General features: G+C 38.7%; 1 long non-coding RNA gene across 1 annotated transcript; it reads left to right on the top strand.

Annotated features, from left to right (window-relative positions):
* The first annotated feature begins 10,625 nt into the window (after positions 1 to 10,625).
* LOC148791586 (uncharacterized) lies at positions 10,626 to 18,214 on the top strand. Its single transcript, XR_016076695.1, has 4 exons — positions 10,626 to 12,570; positions 14,081 to 14,711; positions 15,338 to 15,504; positions 17,155 to 18,214. It is a non-coding gene; the product is annotated as an uncharacterized LOC148791586 (long non-coding RNA).
* The last annotated feature ends 632 nt before the right edge of the window (positions 18,215 to 18,846 follow it).

An 18,846-nucleotide genomic window follows, 5' to 3' on the forward strand; every position in this document is an offset into this window, starting at 1 on the left:
ATACTTTCTTTGCATACTTGTGTAGCTGACATATATTATGCTTTTGTTGTAGATAAGGCTACTATAAATTGCAATTTTGATGCCCAGCTCACTGCACCATTAGCTAAAGAAAACACATAACCAGTAGTTGATTTTCTATTATCATGATTTCTTGCATAGTCTGCATCCCCATAACCAACTAGTTTTAAGCTTTGGCCACTATAACAAATAGAGATTTCAGAAGTACCCTTCAAATACCAAAGGATTCTCTTCACCGTAGTCTAATGATCTCTTCTTGGATTTGCCATAAACTTACTGACTGCTCCCACTGCTTGTGCAATGTCTGGTCTGGTGCACACCATGGCAAACATAAGGCTCCCTACTGCTGATGAATATGGTATGTGGGACATATCTATCTTCTCAGCTTCAGTGTTAGGTGATTGTTTTGAAGATAACTTGCAACCAATAGAAAATGGGATACTGACTAGTTTGGAATCTTGCATGTTGAAGCACCGCAAGACCCTTTGAACATAACTCTTTTGAGTTATCCAGACTTTCCTGTTCTTTCTGTCCCTATATACCGTCATCCCAAGAATCTGGTTAACCACCCCCAGATCCTTCATGTCAAACTCCCTAGCTAAACGAGCTTTCAGTGTTGAGATACTTCCTTTATCAGTACCTACAACTAGCATGTCATCAACATATAATAGCAAAATGATAAAGTGATCATTACCAAAGTATATGTAGGCACAATGATCTGCTTCGCATTTGTTAAAGCCCAAGCTTACAATGAAGGAATCAAATCGCTTATACCAACGCCTTGGCGCCTATTTTAGACCGTAAAGTGATTTGGTCATCTGACAAACCAGATCCTTTTTGTCGACCTCGACAAAGCCTTCAGGTTGAGTCATATAAATCTCTCTTCAAGATTACCATGTAAGAATGCAGTTTTAACATCTAACTGCTCCAGCTCCAAGTCAAGTACTGCAGCCATACTCAATAGAATACGAATAGTACTTAATCAAACAATAGGAGAAAATATTCCGTTGAAGTCGATACCTGATTTCTGAACATATCCTTTTATAACTAGTTGAGCATTATATCTTTTGATATTCCCGCTAATATCATTTTTGAGTTTATACACCCATCTACATCCAATGGCCTTTCGATTCTTAGGTAGTTTGACTAAGTCCCAAGTTTTATTTTTCTTTAGAACTTCCATTTCTTCCTCCATTGTCATTTGCCAATGACGAGCATTTGGACATTTGCATGCTTCCTGGTATGAACAAGGTTCATGCTCTTCTGTAATGCAAGCATAAGCTGTTACATAATCTTAAAGCTAGACAGGAGGTCTTGTAGCTCTCCTCAATCGACCTTGATCACCGTGAGTCTCTCCTTCAAAATTTTCAACATACTCTTCAGGTACATCAATAGTTGTATCAATTTGTTGGTCTTGAATCTTTTGAAAAGATTCCACTTCAACTTTCTCTGCTGTCTTAGAGCTTGATTCTTTCTGCATCAAATCTTCATTGAAGACAACATCTCGGCTAACAACTATATTGTGGGTTGTAGGATCCCACAATCTGTATCCCTTTGTACCTTCTGCATAGCCAAGAAAAATACACATTTTTTAGACCTTGCCTCTAGCTTGGTCCTTTGCTCCTTAGGAATCCAAACATAAGCATCACAACCAAAAGTATGTAGGAAAGAATAATCAACAGGATTTCCTGACCATACCTCTTCTGGAATTTTGCAATCAAGTGCCATAGTGGGAGAGCGATTTACTAGGTAACATGCCATATTGACTGCTTCTGCCCAAAAGTACTACTCCAGCCCAGCTGCACTCAACCTGCTTCTAGCTCGATCCATAAGTGTATGATTCATCCGTTTAGCAATTCCGTTTTGTTGTGGAGTTTGTGGAACCGTATACTGTCTCAGAATGCCGTGCTCATTGCAAAAATCTTCAAATTCTTTCGAGGTATATTCTTTCCCATTGTCGGTTCTCAGACACTTAATTCTTTTCCCTTTCTGATTTTCAACTAGAGCTTTGAACTTCTTGAAATAGGAAAAAGTATCACTCTTCCGTTAGAGTAAATATACCCATACTTTTTTGGAGAAATCATCAATAAAAGAGATAAAGTATAATGAACTTCCAAGAGATTTTGTAATAGCTTCCCACGTATCAGAGTGTATTAGATCTAATACGTCTTTACTCCTAGCTTTAGACTTGGGAAAACTAGTTTTGTGGTGTTTCCTAAATAAACAATCTTCACAGAAATTCAAATTAGTAGATTTTGATCAAGAAGTACCTTAAGTCCTTGTTTGCTCATATGACCCAAACATTTGTGCCAAATCATGACGGAATCGGTCATAGCATTTGCAACGATGGCATCGCCGACCATGGTATCCCCAATCAAGTGGTATAGCCTCCCTTGTAATTTGCCTTTTGCAATTACCATTGCTCATTTACTGATTTTCAATTGGCCCTTTTCTCCAGAAAACTTGTAGTCGTCTTCATCAAACTTTCCCAGTGACAGGAGACTCTTTCGTAGTTCAGGAACATACCGTATACCAGAGATTGTACGAGTGGTGCTGTCAAACATAGTAATTCTAACGTCTCCAATTCCTACTATTTTGCATGTGCTATTATCGACCATGTAAATAGTCCCACCGTCGCACGATTGGTATGTGTAGAACCAATCTCTGCATGGCGTCATATGGAAAGAAGCACCAGAATCTAATATCCAGTTATGCTTTAAATTTTCACAAGAATCAATAGACAATACCTCACCATCTTCTGATGAATCACTTTCTTCTGTGATGTTTCCTTGGGAATTGTTTGAAGCCAGATCTTTGTCAGAGTTGGGCCGATTTTGCTCTTCTTTGGATTATCGACAATCTTTTCGAAGGTGCCCCTTCTTATCACAATTCCAACACTTGAGTCCTTTCTTATTGCCTCTTGACTTGGATCTCGTTTGATTTTTGATAGAGCAATTTCCCTCATTCGATCTACCTCGTACCATCATTGCGTCAGGTAAAGAATTCTAACCAACTTTTTTACGAGATTCTTCCATAAGCAACATAGAAATAGTAGATTCTAATGACAGATCTTTAGTATTGCTCAAATTCATTATCAAACTATCCCAAGAGTTTGGCATAGAACAAAGCAAAAGAACAACATTTTCTTCGTGATCAATACGTACCTCTATAGCTGCTAATTTGCTTACTAGAGTGTTGAACTCATTCAAGTGTACTTGCAAAGAGGCTCCGTCCTTCATCCTCAAATTGTAGAGTTGTCGTCGGAGAAAGATTTTGTTGGATATCGATTTCCCCTCGTAGAGATTCCGCAACTTGTCCCATAAACCTTTGGCAATGGTTCCCTCGGACACATTGAATAAAACTGAATCTTCTAAAGCAAGAAGAATATCAGCCATGGCTATCTGGTTTTTCTTCTCAAAATCTTCGTATTTCATATCAGTAGGCTTCTTCTCTTTTCCTTCAAAGGCAATTGCACAATCTTCTTTCACCAACACAGCATGCATCTTCAGCTTCCAAATTGCATAGTTGGATCCGTTGAATTTCGGTATATCGAACCGGTAGAGCTTGAACTCGCTATATTCAACACGTGCAATACCGGAACAGCAAATACAGATTTCGGCAAAATCCCAGAATACTACCGTGTGGCTCTGATACCAATTGTTGGAATTGCACAACAGAAATAATGTAATCTGTACATGCACAAAAATAAAATAAAAGCAAATAGTAATAAAGAAAGAAAGAAGAGAAAACACCAGATTTACGTGGTTCGATAAAATTGCTTACGGCCACGGACAGCAATTCGGAGCTTCCTTCTTACTATAAATAGGAGAAGATACAAAGATGGTCTTACCGGAATCACACTTGTATCCGACACTCAATACTCCTCTCAACACACTATATACACTATACACTGAAATGAAATGGAGTATATGATGAACTAACATAGGAGGGACCCCTATTTACACTTGAACTTAGAGGTATAATGGGGTGTTTTAAAAATTTTCTTCATAGTTAAACAAACCACAATCAGTGATTTACAAATGGTGTGCCACCGCCACCAAATAGAATGGTGGGCACAGCTCGGTGGGCCACCGATTGCAATTTCGGTGGCCACCGACTGGCCCACCTTTTGCTTTTCAACTGTGTTGACGTAGGGTTAGTTAATAAGGTGATTTGTAGCTCTAATTTAATGATCACCGAGTGTCAATGTACCAAAACAGGAAGCATGGTTACAACAGTGTCAAAAAAAATCGAGGGTCCGCATCTTTCTTTTGAACTAAGTCGTTGGACTAAGGTGACATGGAGAAGACACTTGCCTTCGGTGACCAAAAATGTTCAAGTGTGACATTGACTTTTAGTCTTTGAATCTGAGCTGAAAGCCATGAGGGTGCTTAATCTTAATCCACTGTAGCTCAACGGTAGGAACCTTTCTTTGTTGCCATGGTCTCTAGTTTTGACGAATTTCGATTAGCTAAAGGCATTAGCCATGTAGTGGGCAGTGGAACCGATGATAACACATCACGCTAGTGAAAAATTATGTTGTGCCCCATGTATTTTATTTTATGATTACTGTGAGTATTATTATTATTAGTGGTTCTAATTTCTAAACTAATATTAATGAACAACTATTTCATTCAGCTAAACCTATCGGGCTTTAGATGAAATTGAAAATTTTGAAAGATATCTTAAATGGTGAGTGAAGATTTTTGGCATTGGGCCTCCTTCAAATAGATAGGGGAGCCTCTAGGGGATTTGCTGGCATAAGCACCAAAAACTGAGTAGAGAAATCTAGAGCCCCTGACAATCCTTTTCTAGTCAAGATATCCCTAATTTATTCCAAATTTACTAAAGCTAGTGGTCAATAGTAGTGGAAGGACCTTTGATTTAGAATAGGAAGAAATTTAGAAAACAATAAGTTCCATTCTCCCTTTACTAAATTTACAATAGGAAGAAATTTAGAAATTTGATCATTTTGATTTTGGTTGAGTTATGTTGGTCTTGTTGCTGTTTAGAGTGAAAGTAAGCGTCCTTTTGTATAATTTGGACTCAACTGAATTAAAATAAATTTTTTTTTTTTTACGGATTTTCAATTTGGTCTTTTTCTTAGGGTAAAATACTTGAAAACTCCGTTTCTCCTAAATACTAAACCTTACTTTTGAAAATGGATTAAGACCTCTCTTGTCAGGTGATGTTAAAGGACAAAAGCCTCCCCTCAATAATAATCAGTGAAGATCCGTTTGCATATAACATCAAATGTGGATGAAATTTGTTAAAAATCCAATTTTGCCCCTTTAAGGTTCGGGTAGTTGGGAAAATTTCAACTGATTTATGAGATATTGAACTATTTGATCAATCGTGCCCAAAAACTCCTAACAGCTGGAAGAAACCGATTTATGGAAAACTAGCCTTAATCAATTTATGCAACCATTAAACCATTTGATATATCAACTGCAATATAGTGACCAATCATGAATGTTCTGCTAGTTAAGCCTAACTAACCCTAATTTAAATTCTTGTAAATATTTCACATCCATTTGGAGAGAATTCATTCTCTGAAGTGAGATGCATTTAATTTTTCTTTTCCTTTGTTTCTTTATAATCTTTTTCATTTTTTTCTTGTTTGGGCAAAAACAAATGGAGGGGGGACCCATTGAATGTTATTTTAGCTTTGTATTGCATCCAATTCCGTAAGTAGAGTTGCATGTTCATCATCTAAACTGAATTCAATTTAATTTGTCAGTCTGAAACTCTTCTCGACCTTTTTCAATAACGTTTCTATGATGCTATGAAAAATTAAAAAAAATATTATTCAATGCAGCAAACTTCTTTTCCTTGCTAGCGTTATATATATCACTGTTTTTAAAATCAGATTGGACCGGATGGTCGGACTGGGAAAACCGGGGTTCCGTTTTCCTTCAAAATCGCTTTTTCCCCTAAAATCATTGATTTTGGTCACCAAATCTCTGAATCGGCTGATTAATCGTTCGAACTATTCAAACGGTTTTGCCCGTTCTCCAATATTTTTATTAAACTTTTTTATTTTTTTGTCAGAACGGACCAGCCGTTCAAGTCCAACGGCCAGACCGTTCAAACCGGTAACTGGACCCCTGACCAGTTCGGTCACTGTTCGTTTTTAAAAACCATGATATATATTACAGAGCGATTAAACTTTTGTACCGTACATATTTACATTTCTACTTTCAAATAGAGCCTTGAGGTATTCATCAACCAGGCGCAAAAAACTTCCTGGAAGTTGAAAGAAAGTGATAAACAGAAAACCAGTCGTAGTCATAAATATTGCTGCTCATATTATGGGGAACACAGATTTGCAGAAATAAGGGCAAGAGTTTGATCTGCAAGCTACATCCTTCAATACATTAGCAAGTGCAGAGACGTCTACAAGAGACAAATGAAGAGACAGAACAAACAATGCAGAGTCCGGGAGATTAATGCACACGTTAGCGAGAGAAGATAAGAGAGGCCGATCAATGGATTCGTCACATGTATGCAAAATGTGGCGACTTGCATAATGCAAGAATGATTTTTAGGGATGGGGTTTCATTGAAGTGCCAAATACTTATTATTATTATTTATTATTTATTATTATTATTATTATTTTATTATTATGATTATTATTTATTATTATTGATGAAGGGCAAATTAGACCCTCCAATGACATCATGACAAATGGCATTTTGGAACAGTTGAATGACACATAGACACCACCTAAGTGATGATTTTGAGTCCCAGATCGTGGTTCATTTGCGCTCCGACCTAGTGACTTTTACCACAACTTAGGTCGGCTAAGAGCACCTCATTCAGGGCTTACCTGTAGCACCTCGTCATTGGTCGAAGTGACCTCAACGCGAGGACTAGGCGGTGACCTGTGAGATGTGTTGACCAACAAATTCGGCATGCATATGCCGACACTCCCAGGTTTCTAGGAATTTGGCCCACGTACTGGATATTCTAGAGAATGCATGGCCATTACCTCCAAAGATCTCGGACCGGTTAGGCACGACATCCCGAAAATCTTGGGTGCAGTGCGTGAGATCGATGACAACTCAACTATATAAGGGCTTCAGACGTCAAAAACAGGGTACGCACAATTACTTGTTCACTAGCCAACTACTATACATATTTTCAACTTGCACAACCAGTACTAACTTAGGAATCGCAATGTCCACCCCTGGTAAAGCAACCCAGGCACTCTGACATTGATTCCTTGCAGGTTTCTCCAAAGAGCTATGCGGCTTGATAATCAACTTAGCTCAGCACCCAATCTACCCCTAGCTCAGTCTAGTCAGCTCGGCTTCCAAGTCTTCATCCAATATAAATCCTCCACTTCGGCCTTTGAGTCACCCACCACCAAGAAGTAGCCAGATGACTAGAGAGCACTCAGATTGCACAACGTCAATTAGCATCGAAGTCACCGGCTAGCTGGGAACTGCCAAAACTTGCATCATCAACTGGCATCATCTGTGAGAGATGCTACAAAAAGCTAAGTTCTCGTCTTCTAGAAAACTAAATGCTCATCTTCTAGAAAGTTAAGATCTCACCTTTTAAAAATTTAAGTTCACTCTCTAATTTCCATTTTTATGAACTCAAAGGCATTTTTTACCAGTACCAACATCATGAACCAATAATCAATTACTGGGGGGTGAAGGCGTCCATGATGAACCTTGAGACCCACCCTATTACAATCAGTAGCAACCATGCCAAAGTCATCACTCCTAGTATCTTATGTAAACACACCGCTATGGCTTGTGAACACCCCTCTCCTCGCGGTAGAGTCATCAGTGGTTCCCACCAGGATTGAAGCGTGGCGGTTCTATGAAATGAAGGAAGAATTTCCAAATCTGAGAATGGGAGAAGCCCGGTGTAAACAACATAATGACCTCGACAATCAGTAGTTTGGCGACAAGCACCTTGGAGTGAGGCCACCCCTATAGGTCGAGCCCTCCATAGTTCCCGCGGTGTTTGACAACCAATAGATTGTAAAGAAGCCCCACCGACCTCAGCTCATTCTATGTTTATACTCAACAACGGTTAAACTGAATGAAGCCTCTTCTGCTTAGTTTCGCAAGTTTGCTTCTACAAGTCGAGCACTTCCTAGATCCCATGGGAGTAGGCAGCCAATGGAATACATGGACACCCTTGTGGGTCGAGCCTTCCAAGGCTCCCATGCGAGCTGGCGACCTAAAGTCAATAGTGCTTCTCCCGCAGGTCGAGCTCCTAGTGGCTTCTTGTAGGGGTGGATGACCGACGTCACTACAAGGCTGATGCAGTGTAGCTGTGGCCTCGAACTGCTGACTCACACCAATAACATGTTTATGTATCAACAACCCTCACAAGGGGGTCCGAAGTGCATAGTTGTGGTCTTGCAAGCACTCACCCAGGAAGATAATCCCACGAGAGAATGTAGAAGCAGCCATATGGGAAGTTACTACAGAACGACCACCTTTTTAGGCGGAAAGGTTAATGCGCACATTGGCTAAATAATATTTTGGAGAGTGGACCACGAGTCACTCCTAGAGCCTAAGGGCTAGGATGCCCAATTGATAAAAAACCTCAGCACCACGTGAGACCCAGTCACCTCTTCGGCATGGGCAAGATCAAGGATAAGGAGAATGGACTGTAAGTCACTCCTAGAGCCTAAGGGCTAGGGTGCCAAACTGATAAAAGACCTCAACACCGCATGAGACCCATTTGCCTCTTCGATGTGGGCAAGATCAAGGATAAGGAGAGTTGACGGCGAGTTGCTCTCATATCCTAAGGGCTAGGGCGCCGAGATAATAAAAGACCTCGGCACCACATGTGACGCAATTGACTCTTTGGCATGGGCAAGATCAAGGATAAGTAGAGTGGACCGCAAGTCGCTCTTAGAGCCTAAGAGCTAAGGTGCTGAGCTGATAAAAGATCACGACACCATATAAGAGCTAATCGCCTCCTCGGCTTGGGCAATCTAGTTGCGAGCTTATTAGACCTCGGCACCACATAAGACCCAGTTGCCTGATAAAGAAGGATACTCTTTCACCTCGGTTTAGGATTTGTGTGAAACTCGCTGGATACTCTTTCAGAACCAGTTTGAATGATGCTACGTTAGAGTCTACTTAGGTGGAGCAACCTGATAAAGCAGTCACATAGAACCCCTTCTAGAGGGCGACCCGATGAGCTCCACTCTTGAGGTAATAGGTCGGATTGCAAGATCCCTTGATGGTCACATCCCTTATAAGGTAGATGTCCTCGTGTATCTGCTCCACCTTTCCTCGAGCAGATGAGATCGCTCTCATGCCCCAATAATCAAGACGACGAGGTCCTGTGTAAGGCTGCTAACACTTGGATTCTTCTAACCTGAGAAGCAAATCAGACCTATGCTTACGACTATGAGTTCATCAAACAGTCATTCCAGGCCAAAGGAATTATCTACTTCCTTCGCCTAGGTACTCTCAGCTCGGGAGTGGGGGGCAATTGATGAAGGGCGGATGTGGCCCTCCAATGACATCGTGACACATGGCATCTTAGAATTACGGAATGACACATAAATACCACCTAAGTGATGATTTGGAGTCCCAGATCGCGGTTCGTTTGCACTCCGACCTAGCGACTTCGACCACAACTTAGGTCAGCTAGGAGCACCTCGTTCGGGGCTGACCTATAGCTCCTCGCCACTGGCCGAAGTGACCTCGATGCGAGGAACGACCTCCCTCGAGGGCTTGTCGACCTGACTGAGGACCAGGTAGTGACCTGCGAAATGTGCTTGCCAACAAATTTGGCATGCATATGCTGATACCCCCAGGTCTCTAGGAAGTTGGCCCGCATACCGGATATTCCAAAGGATGGTCAAGGTGTATGGTGATTACCTCTGAGGATCTCTGACCGGTTAGGCACGACCTCCCGGAAATCTTGGGTGTGGTACGTGGGATCGACGACAACTCAACTATATAAGGACATTAGACCTCAAGGAACAGGGTATGCACGATTAGTTGTTCACGAGCCTACTAGTAAACATACTTTTAGCTTGCACAACCGAGTACTAACTTAAGCATCGGAGTGCCCACCACGGGTAAAGCAACCCGAACACTCTGACATTAATTCCTTGCAGGTTTCTCTGAAGAGCTACACAGCTTGACAATCAACTTAGGTTGGCACCCGATCTACCCCCTAGCTTAGCCTAGTTAGCTCAACATCCAAGTCTTTATCCGGTGGAAATCCTCCACTTCGGCCTCTGAGTCACCAGCCACCTAGAAGTCGCCAGATGACCAGAGAACGCTCGGATCGCACACTATCAATTAGCATCTGAGTCACCGGCCAGTTAGGAACTGCCAAAACTTGCATCATCAATTATTATGATTATTATTATTATTGTTATTAATTGAGTTCACATGGTGATTCACGTGTGGGTCCATGTGGATTCTCAGTTGAAATGTATAGTGTGACATGTGAAAAGCATTGTTTATTTGTATAAGTGAAATGAGGGCTAAAATTATCATTTGTATCAATATAAGCACTTATGGGGAAAATAGCTTACCAAACATTCCCACCCCAATAAGTGCTTAAAAACATAATAAGTGATTTTAAAAGTGGGATACCAAACAGCCTTAAGTGGTTGTTAATATAATACAAGTACTTCTTTTAACAATTACTTAATCATCAAGGCCCTGTTTGGTGCATGTTTCCCGTATGCTGTTGGCTGCTTGGAAGCCCGAGAACCTACATTTTTGTCTTTTTCCGTTTAGTTGGGAGAAAACTAACCACTGAAGATTACGTCCGGAAAAAACACAAGAAGCTTATTATAGGCTAAATTCCAAACTGTGCATGAGGTTGTCACAAAACGTGGTAGGAGGAGAATACAATGGAAGGCCTATTTCAAGTATGAGAGAATACAATTGAACTATGTGGTGTTGCGCTGGTGTAAGTCTAAGGATGTTGTGGTGATGATTTAGACGTGATAATTTAGAGAGCTCTCGAATTGAGGCTGACTGTGTTAGCAAGTCCAAGGTTGTTGCACTGGTGCAAGATTCAAGTAGAAGGTTACGACGCCTATCCTTAAGCCATAGAAACATAACTACTTAACCACTAACAACTTGACCTATTCTTAAGTAATAACTACTTAACCAAATTGACTACTTCCTAAGGCCAACACCTTGGCTTTATTGACCTATTCCTAGTTACAAGGAAATAGAACAGAAATAAACTAACAAGAAAATGAAGAGAAAATGGAGGAAATCTGCTGCTCTTCTCCCTATGCACGTCACACACCTGCATGGGCCATGCGTCTATCACTGTCTTTGTTGGTCTTTTTGATTTTCCTTTGGTTATGTGGCTTTCTGCAGCAATGTTTTCTTGTCCTTCCTGGTTTGTTGTTGTTGTCAGTTTGTTTTGATTAGTAGTGTGTTCCGTTCTGGGTTCTTGAGTGAGCCTCGGGCTTTGACCCATTTGTATTATTCTTTTCCCCCTTTTTCCTTTCATCTTAATAAAATTTTCTTTTACTCTTGAAGAGAGAGGGAGAGATAACTAGGACTTACATTTAGCTCAGGGATGGCAATTTTTCTCATTTCCCCAATTCCCATGGGGACTCTCTCTGAATGAAGTGGGGATAGGGATGTTTTTCTCCCTGCAAGAATGGGGATGGAAAAATTTTCATCCATTTTGATAGGGATGGGGAGTGCATTCCCTGCCCCACGGGGACCCCAATCGATCCCCGGCCACTAGGGATCTCTGCTAATATATTTTATAGATGTATGCATGATATTTTTAAAAATATGGTTGAATCTTTTTTAATGTGATTGTAAATTTTAACTATTTTATTTTTAATTTTTTAAATAAAATAAAAAAACAAAAACAAAATGCTTGACAATATAAAAAATCATGAGAACCCCATGGAGATGGGGATAACCTTGTCCTCCAAGAGGACGGGGAGGGGATGGAGAGTGACTCCCCGTCCCCACCACTTCCCATTGCCATTCCTATCTCGAGACTTGGTTGTTGACGGGTCTTCTTCTTCCTGTGTCTCTTGCTTATCCTGAGCAGCATTCATCAATTAAGATTAATAACATCTTGCAGCAGTGGCTTTTAACACTAATTGTAATGGTTATTTTATCATGCATTTAAAAGAAATGATATCATAACCGGATCTCATTAAGTTAGCTTTTCTTTTGGTAAAGTTTAACTGACCTTAATTACTACTATATAATGTCACATGGAGCACTCATATGATATTCGCCCATTTGAATCAATGATCGGTTGGAGAGGGGGATTTATTTGAATCTCCCATACGGTTTGCTCTGATCATCTATTGGTCATATTAGCCGTCTGACTTCTTTAATTTCCTCTTAATATGAAAAATAAACAGATTTTAATTTAAGAAATATTAATTTGCATGCATAGAAGTGGGCGGATCAAACGCAAAAAAGACATGTGAGAAAGGAAGTAGGAATTATGCATGCGGGGATAACACCAACTGCTCTATCTCCAACAACAGCCTTGGATATATTTGCCAATGCATGCAAGGCTATCATGGGAATGCTTACATCCCCCATGGATGCCAAGGTATGACTTTCACCCTTCTTCCAATTTTGCTTCAAATTTCACTATTGAATTAGGGTTATATAAAGGTAATCATCTTATATTATTCTAGACGTCACCACCTATTGCCGAAATATATATATCCCAGCCCTCCCTATAAACACCATCCCCTAAATTGGGAATCTTTTCCACTCGACGCTGAACCAAACTGTATAATGGCCTAAGGGGGCGTTTAACTCAAGTTACCCCTTTAATTTAGGGAAAATTCTCGATTAGTATCTTATATTTTGGGTCCAGTGCCATTTTGGTCCTGAATTTTAAAATGTGAATATTAAATATTCAAACTTTCAAAACATGTCAATCCAATCTCTATCATTAACCATTCGTTAAGTGGCAATTGAAACAACACAAATACCCTTAAAGTGTTATCAAATTCTCTTTATCAATCTTCCAAACATTGATTAAAAATGAACAGTCTCAAATCCTTGCCTCTTCTATTAGAGAAAGTTAGAGTCACATCTTAGTGGGCATTCTCGTGACCCCAACTTTCTTGAATAAAAGAGGCAAAGATTTGGGACTCTTCATTATTTTTTTTATCAAGGTTTGAAGGGTTGATAAAGAAAATTAGACAACACTCGAAGGGAATTTGTGTCTTTTGAAATGCCACTTAACAAATAATTAATGGACCAACTGGAACTTGACTGATAAATTTTGAAAGTCCAGGTATTGAGTTATTGCATTTTAAAATTCAGGGACCAAAGTGGCACTATACCCAAAGTGCAGGGTACTTATCAGGAATTCTCCCTTTCAATAAATTAAAGGCTTTGACATTTTTGTTTGAGAAGCAAATGTGATTTCTTATATTTAATATGTTGTGTTGAACTTGAAATGTATTTATTGATTCCTCATCTCTTCTTAAGGATGGTTATGTGAGGACTACATCCTTACTTGAGATGATAGAGGTGTAGGCACGGCTTGCAAGTGGTTCGCGCAAAGTGTGGGTCATGCCACCCTCTCCTATGAAATTGGACCGTGCTGCAGCACAAGCCCGGGTGGGCCCGTGTCGTGCCGTGTGCCAAGCCTTAGCCTAAGTCAGGCCAAGGACTGGGCCAAAGCTATTTTTGCCTATTTATTTAAGAAAATTGAAAAAATAACTTAAAATTTTAATTTTATATGAATTTTATTGTTTACAATTGCTTATATAAACAATAATTAAATAAATTAGTATAATAAAATTAAAAAAATTCTTTATTTTATTAATATATTATATACTATAATAAAATTGGACCGTGCTGGGCAGTGCAGAGATACAAGCCGCGGGTGGCACTACTTGCTTGGTCGTGCTGTGCCGTGCTGGCCCGTGGACTTTGAACCCCAGGCGCAGCACAGCACGGACCATCGTATCGGGTCTGACATGGCGTATGTACTGTCTTACTATGCCAGTACGAGCTAGTCCAAAGTCGTGCCAGGCCACGGGCGGCACGGCCCAATTTAGAATTCTAGATGATAACAATAATAATTTTGACATCGCCAGGTACAAGAGTTGGCTGCCAAAGAAAATGCGGAAATATTAGCATCTCATATCCCTTTGGTCTAGTTGGAGATGATCCAACCTGTTACAAACATGATGATTTCAAGTTGTTATGCAACACTGCCATCTTCCCTCCAAAATTGACTTTGTATGGCGATGATCCGGGGAAAGACCACAACATTCTCAACATATCACTTGATGCTCATCAACTAACGACTTCCATTCTGGGAAGTGTATGAAAGGATACAATGGGAATCCTTATCTCCCCATTGGATGCCAAGGTATGTCTTCATTTATGATAATTGGCGTTTTCTTCAAAACTGTAATATGAGCAAATGCAGCATGGCCTTTCTGGCCGACAAAGACTGGTTTAATTCAAATGGTTCTTATCCATGGAGCTTAAGAAATGAGGTGGAATACCTTGTAAACGTTGGCTTCAGAACTCCAATAGTACTGGACTGGGCAATTCGAAACAACATTTCTTGCGAGGAAGCACAAGGACAAGGAGGGACAGACACTGACTATGCCTGCGGGCACAATACCGATTGCATACACTCCAAAAATGGCCCCGGTTATCTTTGCCAGTGTAAGAAAGGTTTTCAAGGGAATCCTTATCTCCCCGACGGCTGCCAAGGTACTAATTCATTATATTCTCTTCCTTTCCTTCAGTATTTACATGTATAGGCGATGAGAGACAACCCTACGATCAATTTCAGGGTCCAATTTTAGCTTGGGTTATGCTTGAACTACTATAAGCCTAGCCCAAAATTATACATGAATCATAAATTTTAGTCATCAAAATATAAACATGGTGCTGATAAATATGATATTATTTCCATGAGATTCTAATGATTCCTGTTATAATCGAATAATTTAACCTTCTCATTTAATTTAATACTTTTCTATTTGACTCATCATCATCTAAGCCTTATCTCAATTTCACTGGATCAGTTATATGAATCATGTTTAGCCATTCTGTTTAGCCATTAATACTGTCACTTGAATCATTTCAGTTTTACTCCACTCCCTCCAAAGTCTACATGCCATTACCCTTGCTTAATTAGTACTACGTTCATTTTATAACGACGATTAAAACGTTACTAATAAATCCAAGAATCAATATGAATCTGTGATTTGAGAAGGTCTTCGAAATATGCGAACACATTTTTTCTAATTTACTGATGCTTTTGGATTTTTGTGAAAGTTGTAACACTTATAACATTTTTGCTAATGCTTTGATTATTGTCTTTCTCTTTCCAGATGTAAATGAGTGCAATGATCCAAATAATTATCCTTGCATAGGAACTTGCACTAATACAATTGGATCATACAATTGCTCGTCCAAAGGGTACTTATGGCGATGGTAAGAAAGATGGGCAAGGTTAAGCCAAGGAGTAAAGCTTTCCCTGTAATTAAGGTCATCCTAGGTAATGCTCTTGTCCTTATGCAATTTTTGTGCAAACGTTTCAAATGGATCGTCTGTATTTAGTTTCATTTGTTGAGGGCCTATTTAAAAAAAGAAAAAATTATGAATGTAACCATACATAATGTAAATAAAAATTTTCTGTATGCATGATAGTTATATTTTGCACTTTTAACACAATACCACATTGAATGCAACTGTGATTCAAAATTTTATGAATCTCACCTCATTGATTTTTTGGTGTTGTCTTTTTTCTCTTCTCTTCTCTTCTCTTGCATGTAAGAAAAGAGTTATTGTCCCACATTATTTGGTAAAGAGATAAAGTTGAGTATATTAGTAGGTTTGTTTCCTCTATATGTAGGAACCCATAAGTGGAAAACACTATATATCACATTGGGCCAGGGTGGGGTGTGGGTATGCCACACCCTATCATTTTTCTCTTTCACTGTTTGGTTTGTAACCAGTTTGTCCATTTAAATTTTAATTTTCTTTTTTAAATGTTTTTCTTCGTATCTCTTCCTCTTTGTGTCTCTTCAAATAGGTGTATTGTTTTTGAGAGATACATCTCTCTTAAATAAAGTGTTGGATACATATAAGTGCACACAATAACACAATTTTCCTTTTCTATCAATTGTCTCTATGTCTAAGCATTATCTTTGAGTGGTTCGTGGGGGTTTGATAAACGAGTGCACATCTACTAGTAGTTGTGGGCTGTTCCTTCTTTACGACCGATTTGTATTTACTCGGCTGCTTGTAGGGGCAAATGTAATTTAAGGAGAGTGGCCTAATGGTATGACTCAACCCTCTTTTCCTCTGCAATTCTCAGTCTCGACACAACAATTCTGCAACACTGTCACATTTTGGTTTACAAAGTGTTCATTGATAACTTCCCTACCTTCTGATTATTATTTTTACAACACAACTTCTCACCAATAATTACCCAACATTTGGTGAGATGCCATATGATATAAAAGTATAATTTTTATAGAACATAATATGTAACATTTAATCATAATATATTGGATTTGGCTATGAGCTCTTCTTTTGTAAAAGCTGATTACAAATTTCCTTTTCTAGATTAGAAGTCTGGAAGTGAATTAGAAATATTGTTACTTGATGATCTATTTCACATTCAAACAAGATTTTGGCTAGCAAAATAAGACGGTTCTCGTATTTTGCATGTCTAATTGGCTAGAAAAAACTGCTGATCAACGAACTATTATACATCAATTAACATGAACAATGGATTTCTCATGTTCATTCTATGAGATCTATTATACATATTTGGTAATAAAAGAAGATTTTTATAAAAGAAAAACTAAGAGAGAGATACAACGAACTATAGCAACTATAAAAGGAGGCTGATCAACAAATAGATATTCAGCCAATCCCATTATATACACAATATGTATGTACGTATATATAGGGGATGTTGTAGGGGTTAAACCAACAGTGAAAAAAGAAAATCTGCATGGATTCTAGAAATTTTATGCCAAGTTTCCTTTTTCTTTTTATGAGAAACGGCCATATTATTAGTCAATTTATGAAACCTTCTTCCTTGAGAAAATTACAATATAACAAAGGCTATATTGTATGACCATTTCTCTCTAGATATTCTGTTCACTAACTAATAATTGACATATATTGTATGCAGGTATAAGCCTTTGCATCTTCGTATTATTCATTTGTATCTCTTGGTTATACTTCATCATAAGGAAAAGAAAACTCATGAGATTAAAAGAGAAATACTTTTAACTCAAATTAATCGTCGCAACGTGGTAAAGCTCTTGGGATGTTGTTTAGAGACTGAAGTACCTCTGTTGGTTTATGAGTATATCTCCAATGGAACCCTTTTTCACCATATTCATCAAAACAATGGCATTTTGCTTTCATGGGAAGATCGATTGAGGATTGCAACAGAAACTGCTAGTGCACTTGCCTATCTTCACTCCAAAGTCTCTATACCAATCATTCATAGGGACATCAAATCCACAAATATATTATTAGATGAAAAATATATTGCAAAAATTTCTGATTTTGGAGTTTCCAAGTTACTTCCTACGGATCAATCTCAAATAACCACATTGGTTCAAGGGACATTGGGATATTTGGACCCAGAATATTTCCATACAAGTCAATTGACAGAGAAAAGTGATGTTTATAGCTTTGGAGTGGTTCTTGTAGAGCTCTTAACAGGTAAAAAACCTCTTTCTTTTGAAAGACAACAAGAACAAAGAAACATGGCTACATAATTCATTTCATCAATGAATGAAAATCGTCTTTTTGAACTAATTGAAGATCGACTTGTGGATGAGAAAAATGTTGAGGAACTTTGTGTAGTTGCTAAGGTTGCAAAAAGATGCCTTAGTCTAAAAGGTGAAGAAAGGCCCACTATGGAAGAAGTTGCAATGGAGCTACAAAACTTGAAAAGGTTGAGAAGACAACCATGGGTTCAACCGATAGAGGAAGAGAGTGTGAGCTTATTATCTGAACCTTCAGAATTCTATCATGTTGGTGATACATCTGAGCAGTCTTCTTTGCAAAGAGATATCATATTGTCCATGAATTTCCCTCGTTGAGCAATAATCTAGGACATCCCTTAGGTCTAATGTTCTTTTCCTATCATTGTAGCAATATTGAAATAATGATTTGATCATCTCCGTTAAACTATTTATATATTGAAATAATGTTCTTTTCCTTCATCATATGTATGAGATCCAGTGAATGTACAAAAGCACATTGAAAATAACGCTTTACTTTCTTCTATGAAAAATAAGATTTCATTTCATGTTGTACCAACTATAAAATCTTAGGAACCTGATTACAAGAGAATTCTTTCATGTTTGAGTATCTAGAAGCAAACACTTTTTGCAAGAAAATGCAGTAAAGCTTACTTTTGTATCTAGTCCACTCTCTAATGACAAAATGATCCATTGTTTGGTACAATATGGTGAAATTATAAGTTGACAAGGATGAGAACATGGATTCAACCATAAGCAGTTGTTAAAAATTATAAGTCCACTCTCTAACCGCCAAGTTGTTAAAAATGAGTTGGTTTTAGCTTTTAAGCTATTTTCTTAAAACTAAAGTTATTATATGGTTAACGGTTTAGGCCGGTAGACGGATTTAGGTGAATCCATTTAACTTTATTTAAATAGGCCATTAATGAATTGACGGATTAGATAGGTTGTTATATTGAAACTCAACCTAAGCCCAAACCCACCCAATTGCCACCCCTACGTTAATCACCATATAGGAGAGGACGATTAATTAGATAATGGTGCTGAGCTACCAGAATTAGAGGCAGTTGATCAAGTCTAAAAAACTGGGGGTGATCAAGAGGCAC

This window comes from Nelumbo nucifera, chromosome 5 (assembly GCF_055504915.1).
Source record: "Nelumbo nucifera cultivar China Antique chromosome 5, China Antique-T2T, whole genome shotgun sequence".
NCBI classification, from domain to species: Eukaryota; Viridiplantae; Streptophyta; class Magnoliopsida; order Proteales; family Nelumbonaceae; genus Nelumbo; species Nelumbo nucifera.